At 36.8% G+C, this 26263-nt stretch overlaps 1 pseudogene; it reads left to right on the top strand.

The window, feature by feature from the left end:
• Positions 1-25142, top strand: part of LOC138711629 (uncharacterized) — an 86200-nt pseudogene extending 61058 nt beyond the window's left edge.
• The last annotated feature ends 1121 nt before the right edge of the window (positions 25143-26263 follow it).

A 26263-nucleotide genomic window follows, 5' to 3' on the forward strand; every position in this document is an offset into this window, starting at 1 on the left:
AGTGACAATAATTTAATTGGTCTTGGAACAGATTTGATTCTTGAATATTATATACTATACTTTGTTGTATATTTACGTCTAGTAACCTATTAATGCTAATGCTAATAATAATGTAAAGGAATAAAAGAATAGAACATAGCAATACATTTCTCATTATTATTGAAACTATTTAGAATAACCTTCCAACATTAAGATAAAGTACGGTGAGTAAATAAGTCATTCAGTACATAGGATCGTGATTTTACTACATGTGGTGATATCTGGTAACAGTTGGCAACACTGACAAGGCGGAAATATTTGCTGTTTGGGAACTGAACTTACGTGATCCTCACTATATAACATATTACGGTACATTCGTTTGGGAAAATTGTAGAGACTGGAAAACAATTTAAAAAATCATCCGAATAATGACTCACTTATTTTATAGCCACTTTTGCAGAGTGTATTTTAAACAACCTAAGAATATTAGCATTTACTTCAGCACCATTACATTATTCCAGATCTTATTCCCTTGAAAAAGTCGCAATATTCCCAGTACTAGATTTCTCTATCTACTCTAACCGCTACTCAACCATAGAAGGTGTTTAAGATATAATATTTAATGATCATTAATTCTTAGCTAAATCAATGTTTATTTAATCCAAAATAAGCCCCTATCATCATCATCATCATCATCATCATCTCACGGAATAGGAAAATTTTCTGTTCCGATTTCAGCTATCCATTTGTGTGTGGAAGACCATCTCTTTCTTGATCATGTTGGTCTATAATAGAATGCCTGTTTTGGAATTCTTCAGTTTTCCATTCTTCAGAAATGTTCAGTCCAAAGAGATGTATAATCTTGGACCTTTTCTTGTATTGAAAATATACCTACTTCTGTTTTCATTTGATCATTTCTAATCTTGTCCAATATTATGTATCTCTCTATTTTCCTGAGAAATTTCATTTTTATTGCTGTATTTGAGATACATATCTTCGTTTAATTGTCCACGGCGAGCAACGATACAATAAAACTGTGACAGCTAATGTTTCATATAATGTCTTGTCTCTTGTCTTTTTTCTGTTTGAGTTCCTGCTTGACACACTACAGATATTTCAAAATCGATGTAGTTTGGTAGTAATATCATCACTGTAATGGTAGTTAATATCGCATTGCAGACACTGGTACTAAAAATGTTTGATTTCATCTAACTAAACACTTGTTTTCTAACTAAGTCTTATTTCTTACTTCTGCCTGAGAGTTTTCCTTGGTGTGCTATTATTTTGTTTTTCTCTGTAAATATTTTATTTTTTATTAGAAATTCTCCTCACAGAATTTCCACGAGAACAAAGAATACATAACAATTTGTGTTTTCTTTTATAAAGGAAAATTAATGTTACACATATGAACCATTATCGAAAACTAAGAACAATGAGCATGAAAAAGATTTATACAAATATAAAAATATTATTTACAGAGTTTACTTAGTGTAGCGTCATTTGCAAATTATCTTCATTTTCATTAATTTGCTCATCTGCAAAGAGGACTGTAGTAACAGATGTTTTACAATTTATCCTAAGTCCAAAATTACATGAAATTTTCCATACGCCATTGTGTACACAGGGTGAACAGTAAATATCATTAATTCCAGGGGGGTTATTTTGAGAGATATTTCAAATAAACAGTTTAATACAATTTTTCTCGTTTTTTGTCTTTTTCTAGATAAACATAGTTTTACATGAAACATTTTACAGCATGTCTTGGGAAAGCCAATGATGTAATTCCCAATGTGCTCAGTCAAATAAGAAAGCAGAGTATTAAGATAATAAATGATTGAAAAAAATGTTAGTTCCGTCTTTTAAATGTGTAGCAATTTGGTCCAAGCAAATGTAACGTTTCGTTCTGCAAAATAACTTTACTATGTTAAATTAGTTCGAATAAAATTTCTCTACATTTAAAGGATAAAACTAAAATTGTTTCAATAATTTATTATCATATTGATAAAAAGATGTTCCTATTGCATAGAGTGTTGGATGATGAGGGAAAAACGGGAGAGTCCCGAAGAAAACTCTTACAACCGTCCACCATAAGTAGAAGTACAACTCCAACACCGCCGAGATTTGCATTCGTGTCCTCAGGTTTCATAAGCCAGCGCTCTACCAGCTGAGCTAACGAGGCGGCTTACTGCTGATGATTCTAGACGCATTGTTTCCTATTGTTGTAATACAAGCAGTGTTCAAACTACAACCAAGAGGTAGATTAAAATGAAATAGCACCTATGCCAATCTCGTATTATGAGTGTGTGTTAAAAGAAAGTCACATATTCTGCCTATCATGAACTCTAACGGCGAAAGAAAGTTTATGAGAGATGTCTTGCTGAAGAGAATCATTACTTTTTATTTGGCTCATAGATGTCGCTAATGCCGAGAAGCGTAGACACTTAGTTCGTTAGAGATTATTCAGAGTGCACCACAGGCGATGAATTCACATTACACTCGAAATGTATGACGACGGATAATTTTTGGGATGTCACAGGGGCACCTGAGCACCAATTGCCTCGACCACGAACTTGCCAAACTTAAGTTATAAATTCAGAGTACAGTGGAATTTAAACCCTTCATTGTCAGATTTCATATTTTACCGAAATTCACACCTGCAACCAAACAACTCATTTCAACATTCAAAAAAACTCCCATGAAAACTTTGACAGTTTCTGATTAACATGCAGAAAACCGCATCCAGATAACTTGTCTCAATAATTATTTACATGTGGAACTGTTTACAACCAGTATAACAAAAGCTTCTAATTAATTGATTGATCGGGAAAAATTGTGACTTAAAAATAACAACCGGATAAAGCAAATTAGATTGAAAGTATTCCGTTGAAGTGTACTGCAAATAGGTCTATTCACACAATAACATTATATCACTACTCACTTCACAGAGAAAAGAACGGGGTGGTGCGCCAAGACTTCCTGGACAACCTAATGCAACTGAGGAAAGAAAGAACAATCGCAGCGGAGAGCGACGGCAAGGAAATCAAGTTCAGTAAGTTCATTGTCTGCTCTTATTCTGCTTTCCCTTTGTATTGATTTGCTGACACACTCGAATACTCAGGCGTCTGTACGAATCCAGAAATTATGTTATGTCATGACATGTTTCCAGACAGACCTGTTCTTACTATTACTATATTCAATTACTTACAAATAACTTTTAAAGAATCCGGAGGCCTCACATAAGCCCACCATCGGTCTCTACCCTCAGCAAGATTAATCCAGTCCCAACTTCCTGAAATCCATTTTAATATTGTCCTTCCATCTACGTCTCGGCCTCCCAAAGGTATTTTCCCTCATGTCTCCAAATATCACTCTATATGCATTTCTGGATCCACTCATACGTGGTCCGTCTCAAACGTCTGAATTTGATGTTCCTAATTAGGCCTATATTTGATGAGGAATATAATGCCTGCAGTTATACGTTGTGTAACTTTCTCCATTCTCCTGTAACTTAATCCCTCTTAGTCCCAAATATTTTACTAAGCACCTTATTCTCTAACACTCTTAACCTCTGTTTCTCTCTCAAAGTGAGAGTCCAAGTTTCACAGCAATACAGAAAAACGTGTAATATAAGTTTTTTATATAAATTCTAACTTTCAGTTTTTTTTAAAGCACACTAGATGACAAAAATTTCTCAAGCTAATAATAGCAGGCAATTTCTCATATTTATTCTGCGTTTAATTTCCTCTCGAGTGTCATTTACATTTGTTACTGTTGCTCCAAGATATTACTATTACCCCTGTTATTAAAAAATTCCATACTATATTTACTAAAACATTCATTCATAGTGTTCTGCCAAGGGCAGGTCTTTCACTGCAAATCCAGCATTCTCCAGTCTTTCCCATTTTCTGTCTTCCTCTTTGTCTCCGCATATGATCCATATATCTTAATGTCATCTATCATCTGATTTCTTTTCCCCGAACTATTCTCCCGTTAACCATTCCTTCCAGTGCATCCTTCAGAAGGCAGTTTCTTCTCAACCAGTGACCTAGTCAATTCCTTTTCCTCTTCCTGATCAGTTTCAGCATCATTCTTTCTTCATCCACTCTTTCCAACACAGCTTCGTTTCTTACACTGTCTACTTCACACGCCCCATCCTTGTCTATAGGCCTACCCACATTTCAAATGATTCTAGTCGCTCCTCTTCTCTTCGCCGTAATGTCCATGTTTCTGCCCCATACAATGCTATACTCCACACAAAGTACTTCACTATTCTCTTCCTTACTTCTTTTTCCAGAGGTCCGCAGAAGATACTCCTTTTTCTATTAAAAGCTTCCTTTACCATTGCTATTCTCGTTTTGACTTCCTAGCAGTAGCTCATGTCAATGCTGATCGTATACCCCAAGTATTTGAAGCTGTCCACTTGCTCTATTGCCTCATTTAGAATTCGCAAGTTTACCTTCTTTTCTTTTCTTCCTATGACCATGGTCTTCGTCTTGTTGGCATTGATCTTCATTCCATACTGCTCACAGCTGTCATTTAGCTCCAGTAGCATATCCCTTAGTATCATCGCCTCTTCTGCTAACAACGCCATATCATCAGCAAACCTTATACAAATCTTCTTCCTCTTTCTATCACTCCTCCCATGTTCAGGAAACAGTTATTCACTAAATCCTCCAAGTAGATGTTGAACAGCGTAGGTGATAAAGGGCATCCGTGTCGTACTCCTCTTCCTATTTAGTTCTTTCTGACATTTCTTCTCCTATCCTGTATTTGACTCGTTGTTTCATATATATATATATATATATATATATATATATATATATATATATATATATATATAGGTTACTGAACAGTCTCCTCTCTTTCCAATCCGCACCAATTTTCTTTAGGAACCCCATCAGTTTATTCCAATTCACTCTGTCAAACGCCTTTTCTAAGTTCACAAATACTATAATACTATACACACATCTTTATTCTTCTCTAGGTATCTTTCACCGATTGTTCGTAGCAGTCGAATTGCATCTCTCGTACCTTTTCCCTTCCTGGAGCCAAACTGTTCTTCTCCAACTGTTCTTCCATCTTACAATATAAATGTCGATTCAGTATTCGCAGAAGAATCTTTAAGATAATTTATTTATGCAAATTAATTTGATAGAATTTATTTACAAGAGACGCATATCGGACTTTCTCCGTTACTGGTGTTGAAAAATAAAGTCACGAAGTTTAGAAGATTCGTTGACTCTTCATCACCAGCTGAACAAAAATATGGGTGAGAAAAGGTTTCTGCTCGTTTGGATAGTCACAAAACAGCTGAATCAGTCCAGCAGGTCTAGCTGTTTACGGTATGAACTTGTGGCGAAGGAGGGTAGTGGGCCCCCATTGTTTGGGCGGGTGACTGGTCACATGCGGCCGGTGGGCTGGTACACTTCATCCACATTCATCCCATAGATTTGGGGTGCAAATGGTCGTCCCTAACCTGTCCCTAGCCACCGTTAGCTAACCTAGCCTAACCTAACCACTCCAGCGAGTAGAAACTCCTCCTAAATCTAATTTTTTGTTGACCTGAGGATTAATCTAAAGCCAATCTCCAACTGTGACTTTTTTAATATGAACAAAGTAAAGTCCAATCTACACCTCTTCTAAATAACTCGTCCATCCTTTCTTCCTCATTTCGGTCAATTGAAATTGTTTACTTTATGACGTTCGAAAATTACTGGCAACACTGGTAGTATTCAGCTCCCCCAACGGTGACGAATGTAAGCTGACAGTATGAGATGGAATGGTGCCTGATAACACTTATCTATAAGTTACAAGATCATAATCTCATTTATCTCTACTGGGTGTTCAGTTCAAAATGTGTCTTGGCTCGCTGTATGCCGTCATGTGGCTAGCTGATGAGCCTAGAGAATTCAATCTTCCTATACTTCCGCAGCTCAGGTGTATAATCTAAGAGGCAGAGAAGTTGGCTAGCAAGTACGGCGTTCATTCTTAAGAGTACGTGCCGATACGTACGGTAACGCCGGTAGTGGCAGGAATGTGAACTGTTTGGAAATACGTACTGTCGGGATATGGGGAGAGGGCTAAGACGATTACTTACGTATTTGTTGACATTAACTTCGACGGTCAACATGGACACGGAGCATTTGATTTGTGTTGTGGAATGTTACCGTACGCAACCGATGATAACAAATACCCTGCGTACGACTTGCCGGCGCAAAACACAGTTCGAAAGAGGTTATGGTAGCACACAGACCGTACAGACCGTCATCTGTTGCTACGACGTTCAAGTTATACCGTACACGTTCTCAAGTTCAGATTGAAGAACGCCTTAAATAATAGGCAACTTCTCTAACATATAAACTGAAACTCGCTTCAAATCGGTGACCCAACAACAGTGACGTCATGACACACTTTGAAATGAACACCCAGTATATGCAATGGCTGTAATAATAGATTGTTACCTGCAACGCCCTAATGCCAAAACTATCAGCGTATTCCGAATCTCACCGGTCCGGTGGCATCAATGACGTCACGTTGCAGCGAAATAAGGAACAAAACTGCTGGAAGGATCGATGGCTGTCATGGCGACTGTACAAGTTGTTGTCTGTGCTACGCTAGCAAAATGTTGCGAAATTTTCGTACTCCCATCTCGTTCAAAGAAAAGATAGCATAAACAATTTATTTCTTGAACCGGTAGTAATAACGGGTCCGTTGACATGTTCGCTCATAAGCCATTAACATATTGTTTTTACGTTGTGCTCATTAAAAACAAACAGCAGAACTAAAGCAGAACACACCGCCATGACACAACAGTGCACGATGTTATTCGTCTGCTAATTCCCGCCCTATACAAGAACCAATCAGATTCACTGATGGCGGCTGATGGAGACTGCCACCACCTCTGCAAGTTGATGGCACCGGTGCGACACCGGTGGAGCATCTATGACGCCATCGGTGGAATTCGGAACACGTGGTGCCATCGGATTGCTCACCGGTGAGATTCGGAATACGCTCTATGTAGACAAGAGTAGGATCCTTTCAGAAGTACCTAAGAGTATATATTATATTGTTTATGATTATGAAGGTGTAATAGTAAATCATTCTATTCCAATTGGAATGCGTATGGACGGTGCATATTACAGCAGCAGCTTTGGAAAACCATTTACGGCCATCAATGCACCGAAAGCGCCGAAATCCTCTTCAGCACCCATCCCATTGTACTCCACGATGGTGTTCATGATGCTCATTGTCACGTGATTCCCGAAGTGGTTAATTTACTGAACAGGTGGAGCTCGGAAATGCATGGTTCGTATTTTCCGGATATTAATTCCTGCAAATACGACCTTTAAGATGAAAGAACCAGTGACAGTGATGCGCTTTAGAAGAAGACAGGCCACTATAACAGCTGTAGAATAGTCAGTCGGAAACTTAGAACAAAATGACGCTGTGGATAGCATCTGTCGCCTTGCAGAAGTGTAACTATGGGTACGTGATAGTGGAGGAGGTTACTTTAATAAATTTAATTACGTCAAAATTTGAATAAGTAAGTTTTCGATCTTAATTAAAGTGTTACTATTAATTTTCGAATGTATTAGTGTAGTCATAACTACAGTAATATAATTTTTTCATTATTATTATTATTATTATTATTATTATTATTATTATTATTATTATTATTATATGATCTTCATTTTCTCACTTACTCAGTGTAAGAAACATAACGGAAATATATTCTAATACGTCAAAAAATCCATTTCGATGTTTTCCCAGAGATTTACATACGTCACAACATCGGTAATACGAAAATAGTAGTCGACATCGTGTGAACCGCGCTATAGAACTTAGACATTCGCATCACCAACAGTCGTCTCTTTTTTGGGGAGGGGGACCGCACACGCACACGCGCACGCACACGCACACGCACACGCATACATACATACATACATACATACATACATACATACATAAATACATACATACATACATACATACATACATACATACATACATACATACATACATACATACATACATACATACATACATCGGGAGTTGAAGAGTTTTCACAAATACCAGAAATCTTCAAATATCAGAAATCTCAAATATCAGAAATAAACAGACAATATAAATCTTTATGAACGAAATAATTTGTTCGTAGACGACTGTTTATGCAGTACACGGCACATACAACTTACGGGCATTATTTTTACGGGCGTATCGCGCGTGTTTAGTGTGGAGATCCGAATTTTATGTGATTTAGGCCTAGACTATAGTTCCGTTCAAATAATGCGCCCGTAAGAGGTAATAAGCAAAGAGAGCAGATGGGGTACGTTATCAGTGGACACAAGTTTACTATACCGAGAGCTTTGATTACGTCACGTGGTGGGGGAAGGGGTCTTACCTACAAGGTACAGTCATTGTACGCGCAGAGCTCTCTGATGTTACACGTGCTGTCTTAGATAGTTTTCAATACCTGTGCATTTCCTGGCGTATTTAAATTTCCTGTCTTCTTCATATTCTTCTTTATTGATCCTTCTACACTATTTCCTGTATTTACTTTTTTCCTATCGAAGTCCTTCTAATTAGTTCTATAAGTGCAAAGCATTTATTTGCCTTTACATTACAACACAGTTTACGATATGCCGAAAGAAAAGAAGCCTCGGCATGTACAATTGCAGCGATTTGTTGAAGAGTTCGGATCGCAGCACTTTTCCACGGATAGTGAAAAACTTAATTACATGCATGGTATGTAAAATCGATCTACTGGGGAACAAGAGACACCATGTATAAAAACACTACAACACAAGGAATGTTTTAAGTTGTTGAATTCGAAGAAAGTCGAAGCTATTCTCAAATATGGAATGTAATTTTTACCAAGACTTGTGCCACATGTTCGTTAGGGCAAATATTCCAATTAAAAAACTGGAACACCCATGTGTCGGATCATTTTTGCAAAAATATACCGCGACAATCTATTCTGCGTACGGGTTATTTAGCAAAATGTTATGAAGATGTCTTACGTGAAATTAGAGAAATCTTAAAAGATGAAAAATTGTGGGTATCTATAGACGAAACGAGAAACATTGCAAACAGATCCGTTGCTAATGTTATTGTTGGGGCACTTCAAACTGAAGGTGTGGGCAGAATGTTTCTATTGACATCCGAAGAGCTAGAGAAAGTAAATCCTGTTACCATTGCAGCTCTGTTTGAAAAATCAATGTGATTATTGTGATCTGACGAAATGGAAGCAGAAAAGCTTAATGAAGTATATTGTCGTGCACTGTAACAAATGCAGTCATGAAGAAGAGCAAAGTAGTACAAAGTAAAATACTATGTTTCTATGTTGTTGTATTTATATACAATATTTTGTTCTAATGCAGCTACATTAATATCATGTAACACAGAACTATGTATGTTGTAATTAAATGTACTGTACAATATAAACAATAGGTTATTTAATATTATAAAGTAAAATTACTGAATAGTAAAGATAATTTGCTGCAGGAACTGTACTCCAGTCGTCGTTATTGTAGCGACACGATGACATTCACCCCCTCCCTTCCTAGCTTCCTAATACATTACGATATAGTGCATGTAGCAGTTAACTCAAATGCTCTCTCTGGTAATAAGAAATAATAAGAAAATCGCGTTCACCTTCCTGGATGCAAGAATCATGTCGGTGTAGAAAATTCCTAAATACGTCCTGAAACCCTCTGTCTATAATTTTACTGTATAAATGTCTGCGATTTTTATTTGTAGAAATTTTAAATAGAAAGCTTATGTGCACAATACACACACTCTTGAAGAGCTGGAAAATGAAATCAGGAGAGCGCTGAGTGAAATTACAGATAGAGAAGTGCAGAAGTTGTTTAAGAATTTTCTACACTGATATGATTCTCGTATCCAGGAAGATGGACATCATTTCCTTATTACTTCTTAACGGCGCATTATTTGTACGTAGTTATAGGCCTAAACCACCGCCATTCACCGCCGATCCGTACAAAAAGCGTTCGGATTTCCCAACTAAACATGCATGCTACGACCGTTCATAATGCCGGTTAAGTTGTATATAGAGGGTTAAGGAAGTTGTATCTGTAAATTTTCAGGCGAATAAAAAAAAGTTTTAAAAATTAATTTTTCTCAAAATACATAGACTTACATTTTACATATTCTTCTTCTTTGAAAGATAATCTACTTAAGGACAAAATATTAGTTAACATTCCAATTTTGTGAGCATAATAATAATAATAATAATAATAATAATAACAATAATAATAATAATGTAGTTAAACTAAATGACCAATCTGTAGATACGAGATTTACTTCTTAGCCATCGATATGCCGCACACTGTAGTGTATTTTCTCACTTCTCATTTCAAGCAGAGTCAGCATTATAATTAAAAACAATGTGATTCATTCTCTTATATCAGGAGGCAGAGATTTTCTGTAGTCTTATATTCTCTTTATAAAAATAGTCAAGTGCGGAGCGCCCATCCCTACGAAGCTAAGCGGTAATGGAGGAGTGAGACCGGTCTGCATAGGGAAGCGTGCACAGACCTGTTCGTACGCCGACGTACGACCGCTTGCCGCCCGACAACAGATTTTGTTAAGAAGAGGTTGGAGTGGGACCGCTCTGCATAGGAAAAAAAATAAAAATATTCAACTATAAATTATTTCCATCTTCCGTCAAAGGTTTTCATAATGTTAGTTGAGAGAATGCTACAATAAATTGCTTTACATAACTCTGCAACTGTCAAATTTAATATCTTTGCTGATTACTTCAGTTGTTATTTATTATTTTTATTTGTAACTGAAGAGCAGGTCATTTTTGGTAAACAGCGTAGTCATGCAATTTGTGCACAGTAATTTGGCTGATATCCAGAATGTCAATAAGTCTGATGTAATACGTGAGTTTTATGTGTAATCAAACAATCACGTTTTTGTCATGTATGCTTGTGTATATAAGTAGTATACACAAGTGTGCTTATAATTATGTAACAATAAATAACTATTAGAGCCCGGATTATGTGTAATTACATGTTGTGCTCCTATATACGTATGTAGCTGTAAGAAAAGCTAAAATGTCGGCAAATCACACCAAGCGGATCATTATTCCAACGTTTTAAGTTATCGTACATATTTTTAAATATTTTAGTGCATAATAAATATTTCAGCATATATTACATATTTTACAGAGGTTAAGTTAGATGGGAATGGCATATCACAAATAGGAGATTACTTGTTGTATTATGGAGAAGGAAACAATAATCACCAATAAAGGAACAGAATTCTTTGTTCATAAAAAAATAAAATTACCAGTGAAAAAGGTAGAATTTAACAGTCACGGAATATCATATTTAGTACTTTAGTACTTAACGGTAGATGGGTAGATGGTGCGATATCGTAGTTAAAAATGCTCACGTCTCTACAGAAGAGAAAGACGACCATATAAAGGATAGCTTCTATGAGGAATTGGAACACAGTTTTGATCAGTTGTCTAGATATCACATGAAAATTTCATTGAGGGATTTCAAGGATAAAGTAGAACGGGAGGATATTTTTAAACCGAATATTGGAAAAGAGAGCCTACACGTAACTAGTAATTACAATGGAATTAGGTTAGTCAACTGTGCAACATCACAAAATTTAATTGTCAAAAGTACAACATTCCCCCATTAAGATATAATATATTTGGACTTCTCCAGATGAATTGACATACAACTAAAAAATGTTATGTTTTATTTAACGACGCTCGCAACTGCAGAGATTATATCAGCGTCGCCGGATATGCCGGAATTTTGTCCCGCAGGAGTTCTTTTACATGCCAGTAAATCTACTGACATGAGCCTGTCGCATTTAAGCACACTTAAATGCCATCGACCTGGCCCGGGATCGAACCCGCAACCTTGGGCATAGAAGGCCAGCGCTATACCAACTCGCCAACCAGGTTGACCATAAACTAAATAAATCACATCTTGATAAATAAACGAAGACATACTGTCTGGCCAGCAGCTCGACACCTCTGAGAGCTGGGGAAGTGAGGGGTAGATTATCAGTCCCGTTAACTGAGGTAGGGGTGACTGTAGTATTCGTGCAAAAAACACTTGTCTCAACCAGTAGGCCAACGTGCTATATAGCGATAGTGTGGTTCTTAGTGTGTGTATTTTCATTTTCTCTTTTCTCTTGTATTTATTTGTGATTGTAACTGATTATAAATAAATAGTAAGCTATATTGAAAGGGTGTAATGTTAAAATGCCGCCAAAAAAGAAGAGTAAATTGATCCATTCGGAAGGCCGCGAAATTATCAGTTCCGTTATTAAGCAGTGTGATGATAAGCTAGGAATAATGCTTTTTCCTATAAATCAGGCAGCAAAAAGAGCAGCATTATATTGCAATAAATCGGAAACTACTTAAAAATATACCTAAAGAGAATAAATTACAGGAAATAAATTCTCCTAATGAACCTCTGTCTACTCCAGGAAAGAAACACAAAACTAGACCACCTCATACGACAATATAAGTAGATGGCTTCGATCAATGTGTCATTCGCAGGATTGTACACGATATCTACTTAAAAGAGAAGAAAGTTCCAACCGTGCCGAAACTGTTACCCATATTCGACAGAAAATACACTTTCCATGGAGTAAATCATCTCTCCAAACTCTTATGAAGAGGATGGGATTTAAGTGGAAAAAATATCGAAGTCAACGGAAAGTGTTATTAGAGAGACCTGGCGACACGGATATTTAGTTCAAATTCGGCGCTATTGGGAAGTTGGTCGTGAGCTGGTTTACTTGGACGAAAGTTGGATCGACAGTAACTTGACTTTCAGGAGATGTTGGCAAGATGATAGTGATATAGGCATTCATATGGACGTAAATGCTAAAAAGAGATTGATCGTTGTTCATGCGGGCAGTAGCAACGGTTTCATTCAAAATGCTGAGTTGATCTATAAAGGCAGGTACGTCTACTGGTGACTACCATGGTCAAATGAACCATGTTAATTTCGAGAAGTAGGTTACGGAAAAACTAATTCCAAATCTCCCTTCCCATGCTGTAGTGATTATGGATAACGCCCCATATCACAGTATGCAAATTGACAAAGTTCCATCACGGTGTGCTGTGAAACAGGATATTATAACATGGCTGCAGAAAAAAATGTACACTGAGACTTAACCATGCTTGCTTCACATGGTCATACCGTATTGCGACTACTCCCTTACATGTGTGAACTTAGTGCAATTGAACTCATTTGGGAACAAATGAAGCGCATAGTGCGAGAAAATAATGTTACAGGCTACCTGTCCTTACAGGCGCTGAATAATATTGCAAAATATGCAATTGCGTCCATAACGAAAGACGACTGGAAACGCTGCTGTAACCACGTGAAGAAACTGGAGGACTCATACTGGGAAACAGATGGAAGACTACCTGACGTTATCGACAGCATTATCATTTCTGGAGACGGTTTCAGCACTGATAGTGATAGTGAGAATAACAGTGATAGTGATGACAGTGACGATCAGACTTCTTCATTTCTGCGCATGTCGGACCTATCGGATCTAGCAACACTACTTTCGCCATGAGGAATACAATGTGAGCAATATCTTCTATTTAGGTAGTAGCATGCATGTTACACCTCAACACAGCTCTGTCCTTGTCTTACTAGCAGGCAGTCGCCGCATTCCAGCCAGGGACGCTGAGCTGGTGGTTACACAGTACCAGTAATAGATACCACCACCACCACCACTACTACTACTGCCACTTCCGCTACTACTACTACTACTACTACTACTACTACTACTACTACTGCCCACTGCCGCTACTGCTGCTGCTACTACTACGGCCCACTGCCACTACTAATATTACTACGGTCACTACGAACATTTGCATTCAACATACTGCCAAACAGTCCCCAGTTAGTTATTTTCTGTTTAGTAACACTAGGTAGGGTTTTAGAGCACTGATTCAAATTCGACCCCGGTGCTGCTTACAATCGTAATTACGTACTGCAGGTAGGATAAGATGAGGGTATTTCTTGGTACACTCCCGTTTTCTTAAATGTAAAAATCTGTAACCAACAATTATTTCCCTTAAATTTCTCCATTCATTTAAATATAAATACGTCCTTACAGAATTACAGAAAACGAAGTTCGAGCTTAAGTGATAGACCTACGAGATGGAAGTGTCAAACATATTATACAAATTCTGTGGTTCCAAGACAAAGGGTGATGTCAATTTTTGACGAAAATGAGATTTTGCGATACGTTTTGCATCATAATGGTATCTTCAATGTGGCAAAAGTTGGCATGCATTCTTTTCCCTCTAACCCGTTATCACGAGCCATGATCCATATGATTAATTTTATAAGGTCGTTCAAATTTTGAACACTCGCTTCTGAAAAACTGCAACAAATGACATCACATTTTGCTCGAAGCCACAGAATTTTTAATATTTTCTGTTTGTGAAGATGCTTTAGGTTTATCGGTTTTGGTGTCTATAATTCCTAGTTATGGAAATTATTATCTTCAATTAAGATTATATAAATTATTTTATATTAGCCTATTTGTTTATATTTCACTTATAATAAATTAATTATTTTGTATATATCGTAAGTATACATTGCATGGAATGTTGCGAGTCGGATAAGTCTACAGCGAGGCCGGATTCTTATATCCGGAGTTTGTCTATGAAATATGGTGACCGTTATATAACTTTTTAGTTCAACTTTGTGGCATATCTGGGAGTGAAAATTCACACATTAAATTTTATCAAGTAACTCTTTCTTCTCAGGGAGATCAAGAGACCGTAACGGTACTACGGGATCTCGTATTATTATTATTATTATTATTATTATATTATTATTATTATCATATAATATAATATTACGTAATAACAATAAATAATTCCATATATTCATGCGATCTTAATAAAATTACATATATATGGTGAAACTGAAGAGAATGATCCCAAAACATGTTAAGGCCATTTTTATGAAAGAACTGGGCTAGTTTTTTTTTATTCACCGTTCTCATCAGTTCTCAATGAGCAAAGAGCCGAGTAAGACGTGACTTACCGCTTTCCTGCTAACTTAGCAAAGTGCAGTAGTATATGCAAGCGTTTCATAGTGAGTAAAAAAAAAAACAAGGTGAAGAATTTGTTGAGACTGGATACCACAAGTAAGGAAAACAATCGATTAAAAGGTGAAGTATTTAGGAGATGAGAAAAGGAGGACCAACCTAATCTTTTTTTGATATTGAAGAACAAGTGAAAAAATATCTTCGGACACGTATGAAGTGATAGTGAATGTGTGCTGGGAGTGGCTAGGTATTGACATTGAAAATGGACAAGTGAAAGAGGTGTATAGAATGGGAAACGGGAATAATAAGCCCATCTTGGTCAGATTGGCAAACCGGATGATTAAAGAGAAGATCATTGTTAGTAAGGAAGCATTGAAAGCCTCGAGCATTAGTACAGATGAAGTTTTTGAATACGAGGTTGCGGTGTAAAAGGAAGGTGTTAGTGCCGTTTATGAGAGCAGCTAGGAAAAATGGACATTATGCAAAATTAATTAAGGATAAACTGAAAATTAATGGAGGCAGCGGCTACACCACAAAGTAGTAGACGATCAGTAATGACGTCACCCCAAGGCCACGTCAGAGAAACAAGAAAAGTATCAAATGGCAACAGGATTGGAGACTGAAAGAGAGAAAGGGGGAGAAAAAATGCTGAACCAGCGAAAGAAGAGAGTGGTGAACGAGAAAGTGAAATAAGTGCGGGGAATAGAAGGGGAAGTACTGAGATGTAAATTATACTAGGAGTGCGAAAAGAGGGGGCAAAAGGAAGAAAAAAACTATCTATAATCTGAGGACGTGGTGTATCAATGGGTTAAAATAATAGTATGTTTAGTTATGTAATGGATAAATGGAATTGAACTGTTGCAAGTTTTCAGTGTTATAGAATAATAGTTTTGTTTAAACAGTGTTATAAATAAAGTGAAACCAATGTTCTAGGATACAAGCATGAATGCGCTGTGTAAGAAGTAGGAAGTGTTTGGACAGCGAATTTAATAATAGGTTAAGTTTTCAGTGAAATAGTCAACAACGATTAGGTCTTCTATATTAAATAAGTATAACTGTATTATGTGTTCGCGTAGGCTTCCGCGGCTAGTGAACATGGTGTGTGGATAAGCTTCAGGGCTTCTACCGCGTTGTCTTGGTGTTATTGGCTGACGTTTCGACCGCTGTGTTGTGGCCATCTTCAGAGCAGTTGTTGGATAAGGAAATAGTCTGCCAGCTCTTATATATATAGTAGTCTCGATGGGGGGAGTACTTGCTGTGATAGGTTGTAGGTTCTCCTCCTGTCATCTGATTGGTCCTAACCGGATTGGACAACGTAGGACCAATCAGATGCCAGGAGGAGAACCTACGACCTATCAGAGCAAGTACTCACCCCATCGAGACTAATATATATACAAGAGCTGGCAGACTATTTCCTTATCCAGCAACTGCTCTGAAGATGGCCACAACACAGCGGTCGAAACGTCAGCCAATAACACCAACACAACGCGGTAGAAGCGCTGAAGCTTATCCACACACCATAACTGTATTATATAATTTACAAGAAGGCAGTATTTAGTTACTTATGAGAAAACGGGAATGAAGTTGAATGTAGGAATAGTTTTTAAGTGTAACTGAGAATAAGAGGAGGGATGTAGGATAAGACGTGAATAAATTAGAAGAATGGTTAAGTGAAAGTGAAGAGACATGAAAGACATAGTAAGAACAGGCTTCAAGAGTCATGATACGTCTGTGTTTAAAGTTGTAAATAATACAAGTAAGGGACTGATGCCCCAAACAGCCTACAGAAATGTGAAGGGTCAGCAGGACCGAATATGTTGAGAAATATATTATCTTATCATATTCACCGTTCTACGGACTGGGCCAGTTTTTAAGTGACATGCACAATAACAAAAAGTATTCGACAAGGACTGGCGTTGTTTTGAAAGCAAACAAGCTTAAAATATAATGATAATGATCTCAAACATAATTATATGTAAAGCGTTCAGTCATACAATTGAAGAGTGTGATTCCAAATCTCGCTCAGTCCATTGGAAATTATTATTATTATTATTATTATTATTATTATTATTATTATTATTATTATTATTATTATATACTCGCCCTGAGTGTCGCAGTTGGTATAGCGCTGGTCTTCTGTGCCCGAGGTTGCGGGTTCGATCTCGGGCCAGGTCGATGGCATTTAAGTGTGCTTAAATGTGACAGGCTTACGTCACTAGATTTAGTGGCATGTGAAAGAACTCCTGCAGGACAAAATTCCGGCATACCGGCGACGCTGATATAACCTCGGCAGTTGCGAGTGTCGGTAAATAAAAAATAATTTTTTTATTATTTATATATAATATATATATAGTAGACAGATGGATTTATTGGGCAATATTATACATAAAGATGTACTATATGATCATAATTTTCTCTTAAATCCAATACACGGGTCTTCTGACCGTACGTACTTTGTACCTAAAATAAGTCCTACTTTGTAGATTTCACCCCCTCACCTATGATTAGATCCAACCACCACTCTCTAAAAGAACACACAGATTAAAATGAAAATGGCACAAACAAAACACATTATATAATATAGGCTATCCTAACCTATACAGGCATAAAAGTGTATAACTTAGTAGATACCATTATCCCTTCGTCAGTTTGCATCACAAACTTCAACAGCTGAAGTTCTATCTGTCTCGTCTTCAACAGGAATAATCCAGTCTTTTGTTCGTATTCTCTATTTCCCATGAGGTTAAGACATGCAAGCGAACTCCTATTCTGACTTAGCATCGATGGCCGTAGATATTTTCTCCGGATATGTTCCAATTCGACACACTGCAATAAAATATGTCTATAGGAGTCCTTTTCTCCGCACAGTGGACAAATGCGCTCTCCTCCTTCGTTGACAATTTTATTACCCTTCCATGCCGCCAATCTTAGCCACGCTAAACTTGCTCTACTGCTTTGTTACAAGAATTTATGTAGTTAAGCATGAGATCTTATTGTAAATGTAGTGAGGACTTTTCCGAACATTGGAGCTCAATCTCTTGCCTCTCGATATCAATTAATCGCATCTTCACATTACGCCATACATTTCTTCTATTATTATCTCTTTTATCCCACACCCATCCCATTCACAATACACATAATATATATGTATGATCCCAAATCTCGCTCAGACCATTTGACAATTTTTATTGTATACATATGTGACGTTTGAGATGGGCAGGGCATGTAGCACGTATGGGCGAATCCATAAATGCATATAGAGTGTTAGTTGGGAGGCCGGAGGGAAAAAGACCTTTGGGGAGGCCGAGACGTAGATGAGAAGATAATATTAAAATGGATTTGAGGGAGGTGGGATGTGATGATAGAGACTGGATTGGTCTTGCTCAGAACAGGGACCTACGGCGGGCTTATGTGAGGGCGGCAATGAACCTCCGGGTTCCTTAAAAGCCAGTAAGTATTAGCAGTAGTAGAGAGATTTGGGATCACACTCTTCAATTGTATGTCTGAACACTTACTATTAGAATAGAAGATAAATCTAGACCTACAATACTCAGTTTATCCCAATTGTGCCCTACAATTTAAAGTCTTTCACTCCTTTGTCTTATTTAAGAATCATTAGTCTCTGCAAAATATTTTGCGCTTTGGAAATATCCATAAATATAAGAAAAATCACAGTGCTGTGAATGTGATGGGACTAATTGTATCTTCTTTCAGAAATTGACGGAGACGACTTCGTTGCTCAGTGTTTCGCCTTCCTTACGGCCGGCATCGAGACGTCGTCGTTGACCATGTCGTTCTTCCTGCACGAGGTAGCGCTGCACCCAGAGATTCAGGAACGACTCAGGGAAGAGATGAGCCAGGTGCTAGCCAACCACAACAATGAAGTGACATATGACGTGATACAGGAGATGACGTACCTTGATATGGTAGTCTCAGGTATTATAATCCAGCATCTCTTTTTCCTATAATTTTAATAAAAATTTTCGAAATTTGATTTGTCAATTATACACATTAATTTCTCCTTCGATTTTTCCTCTTTTTCCACATTGAACTTCTTCACCATCTTAAGGGGGTGTACCCAGCTGAAATACATGAAAACTACATAAATTTATTTTGTCATTTTCTCAAGTATCTGAATTAAGTTGAAAATTTATGATATTATTCACACATTCATTTACGAAACTACCTACTTGGATTAAAAAAATTGCCATATTTTAAATTTTCGAAATTTTGGTAATTTTTTACAACCAATAACCAAATTTTAAATGTCCTTTGTCCGGCCAGATCCAGAAGGTTGTGGCAACAAAATGAATCAGTATCATTATTTTTTTAGTGTAACTAGTAATTTTTATTATTATTTTTTTATTTTCCTAAAAATGTCCACTCAAAAATATTTGTTTATGCTTTCTGTTAACAATAGGACAAATATATCAATTCAGTCTGTTAATCATGAGCATACACAATAACCATACAACATGTCATGCAATTATAATTATCTTCAATAGTTTTTGAGTTTTGAGGGAAATGGTTTCAAGATTTTAACTTTCGGAAAACGAGCGACAAACGTAGCAACAGGCGGTGCTGTCTAGTGCGCTCCTGGTGCACATTTTTGTTCATAACTCGGAAACTAATACAGTTATTTAGAAAATTGTTTCACAGACAAAAAGGAGAAATTCTGTATTTCAGATTGTGGACAAAACAATTTTTTTCCCTAGTTTATCCCTGAATTAAGTGAGACACTCTACAAGGTTTTGAAAACGGATTACATTAAGAGAAGCACCCAGATGCACTGGCTTGCATACGAATTTCTCCAAAAAAAAAAAAAAATGTACTCGATCTCATGTCTCCAGCTGAGTGTTTAGTCCTCGTTCAGTTCTAAAATCCGCTCGTTTTTACGTTCCACACTCTCCTGTCCGCAGGATTTAATCTTCCTCATTCTAGGATTGGGCTGTTTTGGTCATTTGCTATGATTTTACTTCATTATTTGATTTTGAGACGAGAAACGAACAAGGTCTGTCAGCAAGTTACCATACTGGCAATAATTTTACTCGTCATAAAAATTTACGTTTTACTCATAAGATGCTTTCTTTTTTTTTTTTTTTTTTTTTTCAGAAACATTGCGTAAGTACCCGATCGTGCCCTTTCTGGACAGAGTTGCCACCAGCGACTACATTCTCTCGGTTAATGAAGTCCAGAACGTGGTACTACGGAAAGGAACTGCCGTCTATGTGCCTCTGATGGGTGTGCACCACGACCCGAAGTATTATCCGGAGCCCGATAGATTCGATCCAGAGCGCTTCACTGAAGAGAACAAGAGAAGTCAACCGAACTTCACGTTCTTCCCGTTCGGTGAAGGACCTCGGATCTGCATTGGTGAGTGCAGAAGGAAAGGGACGAGTCGAAATCTGCGACGTGGCGTAATGAATGATGAAGTGCAACAGGACAGTAAACAGAGTATTTCAGAAGTGATGGTAAACAATGATTAAGCATTTTATTACACACTAATATAAACAAACTGTCTCAACCAACACAGGTCTACAAATTAATTCTTTAACGTAAAGTTTCTCTTAAGATCCGTCACTGACTTCGTTTTTTTTCTTCTTTTTTCCTCTCTCACAGTGGTCCGAGATGAAATAAATATTAAACATTGGTCCTGTGATTTATTATATTATTGTAATTTCCACCATTTATATATACATACATAGGTCTTGTTCAGCTACAACATTAATGTCCTAGAACGCTTCACACCGCCCAACTTCAAGATAAGAGTGGAAAGAGACCTCTGCCATTGGTACAATGGTAATTACCCTTCTCTCTCTCTGCGGGCAATGTTTACGTCGCCTGTCAAACATTATGGAACTAAGTATAGTCATTACATAGCTATACAGGGTGATTCAGACCACCCGTAACAGTCATTTATTTCGGAAACTAGAGCAAGAAAATTTTCGAGACAAAAATATTTATAACGAAACCACACGTGAACTTTCACTTGAGTTTGATTTCATCAATCAGCTCTAACAGGAAGTAGGGTCAGTGGCGTATCATTTTAACATTTCAAATGAGAGTCGGGGTCAAATACGGTACCATTTAATAGAGCTCTTCAAAACAAACAACTTTCATAGGAAACGTTTTTATTAATTCCTATTCTTTCAGTGAGAAAATGTACGAAAAGGCAATGGGTGATTCGGACCAACCGTAAGTCATTTATTTCGGAAACTAGTGTATGAAAATTTTCGAGACAAAAATATTTGTAACTAAACCACATGTGAACTTTCACTAGAATTTGATTTTATCAATCAGCTCTAACAGGAAGTAGGGTCAGTGGCGTATCACTTTAAAATTTCAAATGAGAGTCTAGTCAAATAGGATACCATTTGATAGAGCTTTTAAAAAAACGTTTTTATTAATTCCTACTCTGCCAGTCACTTGACCACGCCGAAGTATTAGGAGTCACTGACAGTGTTAGAAGAAGAGTACAGGTGTGTGCTGCTCAGAACGGCAGATAGTTTAAACATTTTAAAAAAATTAATGGAATTGTCCAGCCTTTCAGTAACATGTCAACATTAATTGTCTTGTTTACATTTTCGTCTCGTAACATTTCTCAATATTGATGACATTGTCTTTTTTTGTACGTTTTCTCATTCAAAGAGTAGGAATTGATAAAAACGTTTCCTATGAAAGTTGTTTGTTTTGAAGAGCTCTATCAAATAGTACCTTATTAGACCCCAACTCTCATTTGAAATTTTAAAGTGATACGCCACTGACCCTACTTTCTGTTAAGGCTGATTGATGAAATCAAGTTCAAGTGAACGTGCACATGTGGTTTAGTTATAAATATTTTTGTCTCGAAAATATTCATGCACTAGTTTCCGAAATAAATGACTGTTACGGGTGGTCTGAATCACCCTGTATTGTAGGTGAAAATTACCATTTTATGGAATTAACCTTCATTCTCGGTCCATTCATTTATGAAGTCCACATAGTTTTGTAATTCCTCCGCAGAAGTTTGGCAAGAACCACAGTTTAGAACAGCAACATCGTCCGCTAATTAGAAGACTGTTATGTTGTCAGGTTCTGGAATTGAAAGAGCAGGAGTACATGTTTTAAATGGAAATCTTGTCTGTTCAACAGGGATGCGGTTTGGGCTGATGAATCTGAAGACAGGATTGATTCACATCGTGTCTCGCTACCAGGTTTCGCCCTGCAAGGACACGCCCGTTCCCATTGAATTTGATCAAGCCAATATCTTACTTCAATCGAAACAGGAAATATGCCTAACATTCAAACGCATCACAACATAGTGCAGGAAAGAAGAACTGTGTTGCCCTTTGTTTGGCCAACATTTTAAAGTTAAGACTACAAGCTGGTCGTCTGAAGGAGAATGTCGAGACTTTCAAATAAAAAGTCCATTCACAATTCATGTCTCCGTTGATACCTAAATCCTCATTTTCTTTTACATATACTTCAACAGGTACAGAATACTATTAGAGCAACGTAGCGATATCGTTGTTTGAATACCTCTCTAAAATTAACCATGATTACATCACGGTTTTAAAATATCGGATTTGAGAATAAAAATAAATTATCTTATGCAACACTTTCACCTTGATTAATGATATTAAATTGGGCCGAGAGAATCTTAAATAAAACACATTAATAATTCATTGGTCAACAAAATGAAACTTTTTTTTTGTTAAAAGTTAAAGAATGGGCGATTCTTATAGTATTTTTCATGCTGATTTCAAATCTTTTTTCAAAATTGTTCATTCTCCCTGGGTCTTTGAGATGTACTTCAGGCTTTTCTAGTATTGATACCTCGTAACATTTTACTTAAAATCATATTTACTTACCTAAAATGTGTGTGAAATAGATTTTAGGCTACACTTCGCTTGAAAAACATTTCTTTTGAGTGTCCAACAGTAGTCTCACAGAATATTTGAGCTCCATTTTTCCTGGTAGCATCTTTTCACGTCAGAAAAATCCTGATGAAAACGCTCCCCATGTTTGTCGCTCACTACCCGAAGGTTTTGAGGAAAGAAAAAATAGATGAGTGTCCGAGAAGTTATTTTGAGAGATACGTGACACCCCATCAAGTTATAATTTTGAATCAGCTCGCTGACAAGTTCTCTGTAATCTTCTGATCTGTGGTTCCTAGAAAGTAACTGTTTGTTGAATGATCCTTAGGTTCTAGGAATATCATTGGAAATGAAAAATATGTATGAAGGGATCCTTTTAGCCAATCAGATAGGCTAATACAATTACATGGAGCATAACCGATTTAAGGGGCCCAGTTTCTGTCCTCATCTATTTTTCAATCAAAATAACACTCGTAAACTCTTTTAATAGTGTAGTAAAATTCACCTCTGTGTTTTCAAAGTTAATTAACCACAAACGTAACAAAAATTGTTTGTGATTTACACAGTATTTCGAGGTATGTTTTCACTTTATAAGATATTTTTACTACACTTAAAATTAGGGCAAAGAAAACATGGGTTATGAAATTTGTTTCATGATTGTAAGTTCCAACTCAACTGAGAATTAATACTATCTCTCCCAGTCTTGTGAGGAATAAAATTTATTTTTATGAACTCTGACTTCATAGGCAACACTGATCTGAAGTTATAAGTTAATAGTTGAAGCAATAAAATGAAATATTTGAAATATTTTCTTTCCATTAGCATGTTAAGGACTGTATATAGCAATAAAAATAAATGAATTTTTCTAAAATTATAAAAAAAATGGTGTGTGGTAGAAACATTTTGACTTCATTTTTGGAATAAGCAGATGATATTACATAAGAAACAGCAGAAATTGTACATTTAACAAAATCATTGTTGACCAGTGATATAATTAAATCCATAAAGATGATTATTAAAAACCATTTGGGAGCTTTCCTTAAAAAAGAAATTAATACAGAAGGGGCTCTTACAGAACATAGTCCATGACAGGAAATTCCTATTGATGTCCATAAATCATAAAAAAATTGGAATGGTTCCCCGTGCTCGAACCATCAACTCCGTTACTGTCAAATTGTCTAAATCAGCGGTATCCAAAAAGCGTATCGTCATTCGTGCTCTCGATGCTGCCCGCCGAACACAGTGTGCTGCAAGGTTAGAAAAGGGGAAGAGACTCGTACCTCAGCAGATGAGAGCGGTCAGTGGGGGATCGCGGCAACGGTCTGCTTATGTTTACAAATAATAACATCAAGAAAATAAGAAATATCATACTTTTGTATATTATTTTGACATACTATGAAGCTGGAGCCCCTTCTGTTGCTATTGACACAAGTCGTTGCAAATTCAACCTCTTCTGTTCTATGGTGCCTTTCAGTGCCTGGAAAAGAACTTCTCCAGTTATATTTTGTAATTACATCTAGAAGACATTCAGACACAGTAAAATGTTTATTAGCTCCTCGGATGAAAATGGCTAGGTGAGTTTCGTCATTTCTATCTGTGCTTTCGTCCAATGCAAGTGAGTAAGCTACAAACTGGTTAATTGTGGTTTCGACTTCAGATTCAATTACATTTACAATCTTGAAATTCCTTCTCTGAACTGTAACTGGAAACAATTTAATTTTCTTAAACTTTGACTTTGTTCTGGATACGGTACTTTAGTAGCGTTCTGTATGCACGATTTTACAAATGATACTTATGTAAAGGGCTTCATTGATTTTCCAATATTCCAAGCTAGAACATAGCTACCAAGAAGCTGTTTTTGTTTAAGACTGAGAACACGTGTATGATTTGTGTTTGTATTTTCTTGTTTTATATTTATCAAAATATTTGTAGGCCTAAGCATTTCACCTAAAATTAAACAAAAAACTATAGTATGTCATGCGGAACCGAGTGTAAATGTATTGTAATATACTGATTATTATGTATAACCAACAGTTACACAGATAGCTCCAAAATAAATTATTTTCACATGTCCAACATGCCTGTAATTGTACTATGATATTATTTGTGAAGAGTCGTGTATTGTCGTCGCATTTTGAATTTTAACACACCCTTAAGAATTTTCGAACAAATTAAGCATTTCACATTCACATTGCCAGTGAAAATAAAACATTATTATTATTATTATTATTATTATTATTATTCTCCCCACTAACACAAAAAAATTCTCTTCCTCTTCATTCTTGAATGTACTACGTCCATGATTAGAAGACAATGTGAAACGGTGGAACACGACGATCAACACAATGATAATGGCAGTCCACCACTGCTCTTCGTTTGCGCATAAACATTGAGTACAGTACAGGTGGGGATGGATGAGGGGGAGCGCGCTCATTACGTACTGGCTTCGGTTCCGTTCAGGGGCTTACTCGCGAATACGCTTTTGGAGACGTCTGGTCTAAATTGTAGGCCTACTTGAGTTTATAATAATCGATTGTGAAGTCTTCCTAGTATTTTTCTCAAAATTGACCCTCATCTGGCTGGACACTATGAGACTCAAACCGGACTGTAGGATCCAGGATTACTTCGAATTTGGAGTTTGGTTTAAACGCAAGTATATCTATGCGCCGAGTACTGCTTTTTGTGGCCGGACCAGAAACCTCCTCATAGACAGTGTAGTCATGACCCTTCAGAGCTTGAGCCATCGTGCCCCAAATACGATGGTGCCTACTATTATTGCTCAGTACCTCCCTATACCGGACAGGCGCCCAAGTGTGCAAGACCTCAACCAGAATGATGCACATGAAATAAAATACTTTAAGAACAATTTAATCGGTCTGAATTCCAAAAAATAACACAAAATGACGACTAAGGTATCCATTTTTATACCGAAGATAGGTCCAACCTGCACTGCAGCCTCTAGTGAGCTTTTATGCCTTACCTTTCCTATACTAGGAATAATTTTTATGTAATGAACAATGGCGCTTTTGTAGATATCATAACTGAGTTTATGTAGTGCCACTTTTCATTTCAGTCTCCACACCTTAAGGCACTTAAATTTTCAGTTTTTATCCAGATTTTAAAAACTCTTTTTTTTTCCTGATTATTTGACACATAATTAAGGATTTCCACACAAAATAAACCTCTGACATACTTTTGGGAAGGCAGGAGGGCAATTTTTTAAAGCGAAAACTGAAATTTGTTGTAGTCCTTGACCTACAGTTTTATGTCAAAACGAAATTTCTTTCACTGTCTTACTCCTAAAAGAACGCAGGATAAGCTGTGAAGACAATTTTCCTCTATCTTAT

The sequence above is a fragment of the Periplaneta americana genome, chromosome 13, assembly GCF_040183065.1.
Source record: "Periplaneta americana isolate PAMFEO1 chromosome 13, P.americana_PAMFEO1_priV1, whole genome shotgun sequence".
Lineage (NCBI taxonomy): Eukaryota > Metazoa > Arthropoda > Insecta > Blattodea > Blattidae > Periplaneta > Periplaneta americana.